The sequence below is a fragment of the Cannabis sativa genome, chromosome 7 (assembly GCF_029168945.1).
Source record: "Cannabis sativa cultivar Pink pepper isolate KNU-18-1 chromosome 7, ASM2916894v1, whole genome shotgun sequence".
Taxonomy (NCBI): domain Eukaryota; kingdom Viridiplantae; phylum Streptophyta; class Magnoliopsida; order Rosales; family Cannabaceae; genus Cannabis; species Cannabis sativa.
In genome coordinates, this window is record NC_083607.1 from 59808036 (window position 1) to 59819652 (window position 11617).

The following is an 11617-nucleotide window of genomic DNA, read 5'->3' on the forward strand; positions in this document are numbered from 1 at the left end:
TTGCGATTGGCTAGCGATACTCTCTAAAAGCTATTATATTAAATTATATGGGACCCGATACTGAATTAGACCAATAACGATATTGACACATAAGAGGGTGCTAAACACCATTAGTGCCCTTTAGCATTTCTCATATATATATATATATATATATATAAGTGTATAAGTATAGCCATATGAGATGGATAGGCCACAAAAACTTTTAGGTGGATTTGTGCAATTAATAAAAGAAAGAAACTCATTTATTATTGTGAGACATGAATGAATGTACTATATTATTATTAGGACAAAATGCTTTTTTGCCCCCTCAACTATTACGTGTGTAGATTCATACCCCCCGAACTTTTTTGATTAGCAAAAATCCCCCCTGATCTATGATAAACAATGAAAAGTCCTCCTTCCGTCTGGTTCTGTCTAAAATATTAACGTTATGTACATGTGAAAAAGTTAATGAGGGATAAAAATGGAACACCAAAACAATGAGAATTTTTTATTTTTTTATTCTTTTCTAGAAATAATTAAAATTAGAATTAAAGAAAAATAAAATAGAAACAAACTTACACTACAAGAAAAGGTGTTTTTGCCGGCGCATTTAGTGACATGCGCCGGTAAAAGTTGTCGAGACTACCAAAATTGTGGAATCCCAAATTTATTTTGGGTTTACTTTTACCGGCGCACAAATGCGCCGGTAAAACATTGCAATGCCGGCGTAGTGAAGTAAAATGCGCCGGTAAAACGTAACACCATTAGGCGCGAGAATTTGCCGCCTTTGATTTCATTTTTGGGGCGCATTTGTTCTTTTACCGGCGCATATATGCGCCGGCAAAAGGCTAAAAAAAGTTGGAGGGAAAATTCCCGCGTGTGTTTTATTTGGTAGGTGAGGACACTTTTACCGGCGCACTTATGCGCCGGCAAAAGTGTTAGTAAAACGCGCGTTTGCGGTAGGTCAGAGTAAATTTTTTAAAGCACTTTTACCGGCGCAATTGGATGCGCCGGTAAAAGTTATAATATGTATCAGGGGGCACGAAGCCCCCTTTCTTCCCCATTTTCCTTTTCCACAAACAGCCGCCCCTCTCTCTTTCTCTCTGGTTCTCTCTCTCTCGTTCTCTCTCGTTTCACTCTCAATCTCTATCAAACTCTCTCAATCTCTCTAAATTTTTCTCAAAATCTCTCTTTCCCACTCAATCTCTCTTTGTTCATCTATTTTTCCCCAAAAAAAATAGTCCGATCACCATTTGTCTTCACCACCGCCGGCTGCACCACCGCACCGCCGCCGTCCGCACCACCGCACCCCCCAAACGCCGGCTGAAAGGTATTTTTTAATTTTAATGTATTGTTTAAAAATTTAAATTTATATATATGTGTATGTGTATGGTATATATGTATGTATATGGATGTGTATGTATGTATATATGTGTATGTGAGTGTATATACGTATATTTGTGTATGTGTATGTAGGTATATATGTGTGTATGTGTATGTATGTATATATGTATGTATGTATGTATGTATATATGTATGAATATATGTATGTAAAATGTATGTGTATATATGTGTATATGTGTGTATGTGTATATATGTGTATATGTGTATATATGTGTATATGTGTATATGTATGTATATATGAATGTGTGTATGTATGTATATATGTGTGTATGTATGTATATATGTATGTAAATATATATGTATATATGTGTGTATGTGAGTGTATAAGTGTATGTGAGTGTATGTGAGTGTATGTGGTTGTGGTTGTATGTGTTGATATGTATTTAGATATTAAATTTTTAATTTGATTTTACTTTTTTATGGAATTAGGTCCGTGTTCAACCGCTCGGGATTACCGCAAGCTGCCACAAGTTGTTATTTTTGCACTCGATTCAGGTATATTTTTTTGCTTTTGCTTAGTACGTAGTAGTTTTTGATATTAGTTTATATGTATATGCATGTTAGTGAAGTAGGTTCTGTGATAAAATTGACTGCTGTTGGATGGGTGGATTATTTTTTTGTTTATATATTGTCTTGCAATATTTGTTTGTGTTGTTTATAGGTTTTGAAAATTTTGGGTTTACAATTTTTAAGCCGTTATGCTGCCGAAATTTTAGTAGGTAAAATGTAAAATTAATTAATTGTTTAAAAAAAAATTAAGAATAACTAGCTAAAGTAATTGTTGATAAAATAAAATAAATAAAGTAAAACATAAAATTGAAATTGGAACATGTAATTTAAAAATTTAGTGAAGTAATTTTATTTAAAAAAAAAATATTTTTAATTTAAATAATAAATAATTAGAAAAATATTTAAAAAAAAATGTAATGTATAAGTTAAAATGTAATAAAGTGGTATTAAATGTTTTTAAAAAGTTAGTAATTTTAATGTAAATAATAAATGATAAAAAAATATTAATAAAAGTAAAAAATAATGTAATATATAATTTACTATATATTAAAATTTTTAAAAAGTTAGTAACTTTAATTTAAATAATAAATGACAGTGAAAAAAAAATATAAATTAAAAAATGTAATATATAAATTAGTATATATTATAATCTATAATAGGTAATCAATTATTTATTATTTTAAAAAAAATTTAATCTTAAATTTAAATGAATAAATGTGAAAATTATAAATTACTACTTATTGTTTAATTTTAAAAAGTAAGTAAGTGATATTATTAACTTTAAAAAGGTTGTAATTTTTAAGTTAAAAAAAGAATAGAAAATTATGAAATAACTTTTATAATAAAAATTAAAATTTAATAAAGTGATATTTTTAAAATTTTAAAACTTTTATACTTATAATCTAAAAATAAAATAAAATAAAATTTTAAAGTAATTATATTTAGAATTTAATCAAGTTATCATAAAGTAAGTGTAACTATAAAGTAACTATAAATGAGCATAAGATATTAAAATAGCATAAAATTAAATTGTTTTTATCTTTTCTTCATCTCTTTGGTTATACACCAAAGATAGGATAGAACAATTGTATTTGTATTATCACATAGTGATAATTTAATTTTTTTTCAATTTTACACATGCACGAAATACCTTAGACCCGTTTGGAGAGGCTGAGTCAGTAAGGACTCTTAAATACGCTTCTCCAAATTATCCAGATCGTTTGTCCGCATGGATAGTTTGGGCTTGTTTTATACTTATAGTATGATCTATTGCTTATTTGATTATTTCATTAGTAGATATTTTGGTACAACGTCTTCTTACACGTTCTTGTAAGTCGGCAAACTTAATTACTACAAGTTTGCTAACTTATAAGAACTGTGGGGAGGTGCTGCCGAAATTTTTACAAAAATGAAATAATCTTAAGAGCGTAGATTGCACTATATGTATATTACAAACCTGAATGGGATAGGTTCTTTACCCTTTTAGTAATGGAGTGAGAAGGTGGATTAGGACACTTGCACATTTTTTTGTTTGTTTTTAAATTGTTTTTGTTAAATACTTCGTAGTGGAAGATGCCTGCCAACCGAAGTTGGATAAAGGCGCACCGGCGCTCTGCAGAGTTTCGAAGTGGCGTTGACGAGTTTGTTGCGGTAGCAACAAACCACGTGAACGCTGACGGATTAGCTCGATGCCCATGCATGCGGTGTTTGAATGTGAATTTTCACACACCTGCAACTATAAGGGTTCATTTATTTCTCAGCGGGATCCAACCTTCGTACAACCCCTGGTATTTCCACGGGGAGACTTTCTCTCAGCTCGCAGTTGAACTTCCTGAAAAATGACGAAGAGGAAATGGCAGATGTGTTGGCCGACATGTTAAGAGGGGACCCTGGGTTTGACGAATCTGCTAACACTACTGATTCTTTCAATGAACCCCCTATCAACGACAACAACAAGTTCGATGACTTGTTTAAGGAGATGGAGGCTGAGTTATATCCAGGTTGCAAAAAGTCAGCCCTTAATGCACTGGTAAAGCTTATGCACTGCAAGGTTTTGAATAGGTGGAGCAACCACTCTTTCGATATGTTGTTGTCCATCTTGATTGATCTATTTCCAGAGGGGACAAAATTACCGAAGTCGCATTATGAGTCGAAGATGCGATTGCGCAATCTAGGTTTGGGTTACGACTCAATAGATGTGTGCAAGTATAATTGTGCTATTTTCTGGAAGGAAAATGAGAAAAAGGAGTTTTGCCCTGTATGTGGCGAATCACGATGGGTGAAAAGAAAGGGTAAGGGGAAAAAAGTTCCTCACAAAGTTATGCGTTACTTCCCACTCACACCTAGGCTGAAACGATTATATTGCTCAAGACACACTGCGGAGGATATGCGGTGGCATTACTCGCAGAGACCAAAAGAAGACGGTGTGCTTAGGCATCCTGCGAATGCTGAAGAATGGAAGCAGTTTGACCGCCTTCATCCGTCTTTTGCTGTTGAACCTAGAAATGTCAGACTGGGATTGGCGACTGACGGTTTTAATCCATTTGGCAACATGAGCAACTCTTACGTACTCGTGGCCGATTATTTGTGTCCCATATAATTTGCAACCGGGAAAGTGTATGAGTTCTGAATCGTTGTTGTTGACCTTATTAATTCCAGGTCCATCATCTCCTGGGAAAGACATAGATGTATTCATGAGACCGTTAATTGATGAACTGAAACAGTTGTGGGAGACGGGTGTTGAAACCCGAGATGCCTACAACGGAACTGTGTTTTCAATGCGTGCGGCAGTGTTGTGGACAATAAATGACTTTCCTGCTTATGCTCTAATGTCTGGTTGGAGCACAAAAGGGTATATGGCGTGTCCCACTTGCAATGAACATACTCCTTCCATTGGCCTAAATAGTAAGATTGGATATGTTGGCCACAGACGCTTTCTCGAAATGAGTGATCCGAGAAGGAGAAGCAAAAAGTACAATGGTAAGCCTGAGAAGAGAGCACCACCTCCTGTATTGACGGGGGATGATATTTTATCTCAATTAGACCGAATTCCATTGACTTTGCCTGGAAAACACAAACAGTTCGGGGGTGTGAAACGGAAGCGTTCTAGTGAAGAGCTCAATTGGTCTAAAAAAAGTATTTTTTTTGAGCTTGAGTACTGGAAGTCAAAGTCCTTACGACATAATCTTGATGTAATGCACATTGAGAAAAATGTGTGTGATAGCTTAGTAGGTACTCTTCTAAGTATCGACGGGAAGTCAAAGGATACCGACAAGGCGAGAATGGATTTGCAAGACTTGCAAATACGACGAGAGCAGCGAAAAATAAAGAAAGTCGGGGTAAGATGAAATTTTTAGGAGGCTGGGGCTCCAAGCCCATTGTTTCACATGTTGTCGAAGGGGTAAGTTTATATTTAACTATCATTCATTTAACTTTTTCTATTAAAATAACAGTACTAATATATTTTCTCTTGAAAATAGGCTAACCCCGACACAGGAGAACTGCCAACTGCGGTGGAAACTTTTCAAAAGTTTCACCATAAAGGCAACGATTGGCGCAACGAGTTCGCGCAACAAGCTTACGTAAGTTTACGTTTTAATTCAATTTTTATTTATTTCTTTCAATTTATTTTGTGTTAAAATTAACCATTTAACTTACTTGTTTAATTGTTTTAGGAGCAAATGGTTGAAATAGCGGCAACTCAACCAGCGCCCACTGCAGATGAGCCCGAAGAGCCTGCTGTCGATCCTACACAGTACCCCGAGACTTACCTGTTATGACGCAAGTACTCGGGGAACGATCTCGGCATCTTAGAGGCTTTGGTCATCTCCCCAGACTGAAGGGAGTTGGGGCCAAAAGAGCACCTGCCACGCATCCTTCAGCCCAACCGACTGTTACAATGGAACAGTACGAGGCTTTACAGAAAAAAGTGGAGGAAGCGGAGCAGACAACTCAACATACGAGGCAGCAGTATGAGACACAACAACTCTACCTCAGACGATTCCAAGATCAGTTTGAGTATCTTTCTCGAGCTGTGCCGGGTTTCAACTTGCCTCCCATGGATCTTCCACCATTGCCCACTCACAGTGCCGGATCATCGAGCCGCTGGCTGGTCTTGGATCGTCATCGCAGCCTCCCGAGACTCAGAGAAACAACGATGACGACATTACCCGCCTATAGAACTGTACTTTTTTTATTATCCAGTTCGAACATTTAACATTTTGTTTATATACTGATTTTAGTAGTAATTAATGTTGGTTTATCTTGTAATGTAAATTATGTTGGTTTATTTTGTTAATATAATATTATAATTATTTAAAAAAATATAATTAATTATATTTAATTAATTAATATTAAAATTAATTAAATATAATTAATTAAATTTTTTTAAAAATAAAATTTAATACTTTTGCCGGCGCAATAGTGCGCCGGTAAAAAGTGGCAAAAACAATTGGCGCCAACGGTCAGATTGGCGCCAATAGTTTTGCCGGCGCCTTACATGCGCCGGCAAAACTATTGGCGCCAATCTGACCGTTGGCGCCAATAGTTTTGCCGGCGCACTATTGCGCCGGCAAAACCTAATCATAGCAGGTTCAAGGCGGATAAGGGCATTTTTTAACACCGGCGCTTATTTTTTGCCGGCGTTATTCCTCGCCGGTAAAAGGACGTTTTACGGCGCGATTAATGTACGCGCCGGTAAAAAGTCCTTTACCGACCAAGCTTCCCAGATAAGCTTTGCCGGCGCACAACTGCGCCGGCAAAGCTTTACCGGCGCAGTCAGTGTACTTTTGCCGGCGCAACAATGCGCCGGTAAAAGCTGGATTTCTTGTAGTGTTATAATTTGCAGAGAGAAACTCAGAGTGAATAACAAGCCCTAAGTTCCAAAATTTTTAGAGTATAACCAACCATACCCTTTGAAATTCCAGAGCATAACAAAGCTTCGACATTTTCAAAGCAACGTGGAAGGAAAGTAGTCATTGGAGAAGCTTCACTTGAAAGTTTCAAACCTCACAAAGTGGGTTCTTATTTTGGATTTGGGGACACCATGAGTGAAATAATTCCATCTTATGGTATGACTTTTATCATCAATTATTCTTATACTATTTATGTATTTCTAACACCATGGATAAATTTTTCTCTGTGGATGATGATTTTGTTTATATGTGTAAATACACTTGTACCAAGAGCTCCATTTTAAAGGCTTTAATTGTTTTGTACTGAGAATATTTGGGGTTATGTGAATGCTTTTTAGGCATTTGTTTTGTCATTTTGTTTGACCGTGTATCACATGGAAAAATAGTGAAAATTGGAATATGTGTTTGTGGGGTATAATTTTGTTAGTCTTGAGGGTACTGAATGAAACAAACAGTATTTTTCTAGTTTGTTTATTCCAAAGTTGATCTTCATATTTTCTATTTGATACTGATTTGCTTGAAGAAGAAAATGAAGACATGATGCTCACTAAAATTTAGGGACAAATGAACAACACAAAGAAAGCAATTTTTATTTTAGAAATAAATAAGTTGCAGAATAATAGAAAGAAATTAGGGTTTGGAGCATGAAGAATGAAGAAGATGATGAAAAAGGCACCACTTATATGTCAAGGGTATTAATAATTTCAACAACCATCAGTTTTCTCACCTACATAGAAACTAGTATTGAAATCGTTAATATTTTAGACAGAACCAAACAGAAGGAGGACTTCTCATTGTTTATCATAGATCGGGGGGGATTTTTGCCAAACAAAAAAATTCGGGGGGTATGAGTCTACACCCGTAATAGTTAAGGGGGCAAAAAAGCATTTTGTCCTTATTATTATTATATATATTAGCTCAGCAAGTAGGAAGTTCGTAATAATTCTATATTCATTATACTCGGACCTAACATTCATAACAAGTTTAAATAATTTTATATTTAATTGAAATGATGATATTTATTTATATATATTAATTATATATTAGTGCAAGAAGTACTGAATATTACATGGTAGGTAAGATGGTCGGTGCATCTAAAGTTGTTATTTTGAGCCATCGAGGCAATTAATTAAGGTCAAATTTATCATTATTATTTTTGTAAACCTTTGACAAAATTTGAGAGTAGTTGTAGTACTAGTTATTTTTATTTTATTATTTTTAATTCTGATTAAAACAACTTCTCGTCGAGTTATGTAGGGTTATATTTAGTCGGTAAATTTGTAAAAATTATTGCTCGATAATTTTGCAAGCTTACTGACTAATGAACTCTATTCAAAAGATATTATAAGAATGGTAATTTATTGTTTTAATAATAATTATTTTATAAATTGAAGATGAAACACCTAGAGTTGATACACCATACTCAGGTTGGCCCTCACTACACAAAAAAATGTCACTTTTAGTGACAACTTTTTAATCACAACAAAAAAAATTTGTAATTTAATGTGACTTTTAATCACAACAAAAAAATTACTTGTGACTAAATATATTTTTTAGACACAAATTGTCACTAATTTAATTTTAGTCACAACAAATTGTAATTTTTGCGACTAATACTTTTAATCACGGACTTTTTAGTCACAACGTAAGAATAATAATTTATAATAGTCACAAATTTTTCACTTTTAATCACAAGTTTTGTTGTGACTAAAAGTAAAAACTTTTGTAGTGCCTGTGCATAGGCAGGCTAGGCCCATGCTTAGAGCCCACCTATCCCAAGGCCCCAAAAATACTTTTTCCTTTTAAAATTACACATATTTTTTTATTAATTTTAAAAAATATCATATTTTTTTTCTAAATAAGAACTCAAAAATAATTTTTTTACTTATGCTCTACTAAATTTTAGAACCGACCCTAACCATACTATAGATATATATGAACAAAATCATTTAGTTAATTAAAAAATTAATTTGGCAATTGTCAAAGGGAGTACTTTTTTTAGGGCAAGAATATAGGAATATATATAATTATATTTATATATATGAGGGAAAGAGAAAGAGAGGTTTAGATTGTTTGCATGCATGGAGTATACGCTACGAAATGAAACCTCTCAAACGATGCACACTCACATGGCTTTCTTTAATCTTTTCATGCTTACATATTATTATTTCAATTTTCACAAACATATATATATCTTTGACTTTTTTGCTTTCAAAACACATACTTTATTATTTTAAAATTTCATATATATATATATATTTATACAAACATGTCAAACCCAACAAACATACATCTTACTATTTCTGACCCAATTTTTATATGCCTCTAGCTATATTTATTATTATATATATAAACCATTATACCTTGATAAAAAGTCGAATAATTTTGAGACACATACAATATGTATATTTATTTATTTATATATAGAGAGTTATTTGCGGCAAAATTTTATTATTTATTTTTTTTGGCAAAATTTTTTGTATATATTTATATTTTTTATTAATTTAAGGTGACTGATAATATTATTATTAAATACTAATGGGATAGGATTATAACTATATTAGTATCCAAGTTTTACTTTCACTTATATACATATACATGAGTGTGTACAGTAATTTTCAATTAGTAATTAGTGGAGATATTTAACTGGAACTTCAAATTGGTCAAAAAAAAATAATAATAAAATTGAGTATATAAAAATTAAAATTTTACGGCCAATTATTTATATATTATATAGGGTCATCGCACATGCATTATTATTTGCATAACAACAGAACTAGTATATATAGTTTCTTAATTAATTATTAATTAATTGATCTCATATATATACAGACGCCATTTTTTTTTTTAATTTTTCTTAATTATTATTTTATCAAAATTAATATATGGGAAAGAATTCATCTGCCAAGCTGAAAATTCGAAAATAAATGCAGTAATTAATTAATATTCACACACAGATATATGTGACTTGTGCAATAATTTGGTTATTAATAAAAGAAACAGTAATAACAATTATTATATATGCAGTGATGAAGTATTTTACAATTAATATAAAGGAATTGGTGTCGGTACTCTCTTTCTCTTTCTTTTTCTTTTATTTTTGGTACTCATATTAATTAACTTTTCTTAATTCTCATTATTAATTACACTTAAATATTTTTATTATTATAAAAAAGCCCTATATCAATTGTTGAAGAGAAATAATTTTAAAAGTGTTATATATGTCATTTATGTGAAACTGAATAATTTGTTGAAAAAGTAAATGCAACATGGATTGAAACTAATTAATAAATTAAATAATATAAGAGCTTTATATATATATAATTTCATATATACACAAAAAGAAAAAAGAAAAAAAAAAAAAGATCACCATATAATCAAATTCAATTTTATTTCTTTAACTAATGCTTTTGGTATATATACCTACTATTATATATGTGTAATAACTATATATTTATTATTACAATAATATAACTAAAAACTACAAGTAGCTATGTATTACAATAGATGAGATATTATGTAAAAAAAAAAACCAAAAAACAAAAAAATTATCATTAATATTTATGATTAATATTAGTATTAGGGTTTGGAAGATGTAACGAGTTCACAGAAAAAAACAACCGAGTTAGGGTTTTCATTATGACAAGGGGACGAACCAGAGGGAGGGACGAAACCCTTTGGCAACATAACAGAGAATGAACGACTTGTCGTTTCCAAATCTTTATTATTCTTCTTTTTTCTCTTCATCATCATTGTCGTTTTCTTCTTATTCTTCTTCTTTTTCGTCTTTCTATTATTGATCATCGTTGTCGTTGAAGGAGTACTACTCATCATCATCTTGCTGTTATTAAACGGCGTCGTGTTCTTGATGTAGAACACTCGACGGTAATTATCATCCCCTGCTACGGTGGGGGGTGCTCGGGGTTTGATCACTACTTCGCCGTGTTTTGTTGTTGATGGTGAAGAAGATAAAGAAGAAGAAGAAGATGAAAGAGTGTTCTTGGTGATATTCTTTAATGGTTTTGTTGTCGTTGATGAGGAAGAAACGACAACAAAAAAAAGGATTAATATTATTAATAAGAAGATATTCATGATGATGATGATCAAAGGAGTAGCTAGGGTTTATAGCTGCATTTGTAAACTTTGATCATCACAATTATTTCTTGTTATTATTTTCAAGAAAGAATAATAATAAGAAGAAGAAGAAGAAGAAGAAAGAAAGAAGATCTGGCTTTGTTGAAAATTTTGAGAGAGAGAGAGAGAGTGAAACTTACTTACAAGTATTTATATATATATATATGTATATTATAATAATATTATTATGTATGGATGTTTGTACGTTGTTATATTAGATAAATAATTAATGAAGGTACTTATTAATAAATAAATGAATAAATAATTAAGGAGTTATGTGTATTGGGTTGGTGATATTGATAGGAAAAGTTTAAATTTTCATGTAATATTGATGATCCTTGTGTTCACTGTATATATATGATTATAAAATAATAAATAATATTGATGAGATGACATTTAAAATTTAAACTATAGGATATATTATTTTGGACCAACATTTATTGTGGGCATTTATTTGTGACCCTTTTTTTTATAGGAAAGGAAATGAAATATATGTTATATTCATTAATGTAAAGGCTAATTATAGTTTTTACCTCCGAACTTTGACATGTACTAAATCGTGCCTTTTGAATTTTTTTGGTCATTAGAAATTCTCCCGAACTATTGAGATTGTTAAATTTAAGGATTTTTATCCAATTTCATTCAATTTTACTGTTTCATTGATTGTTTATGTA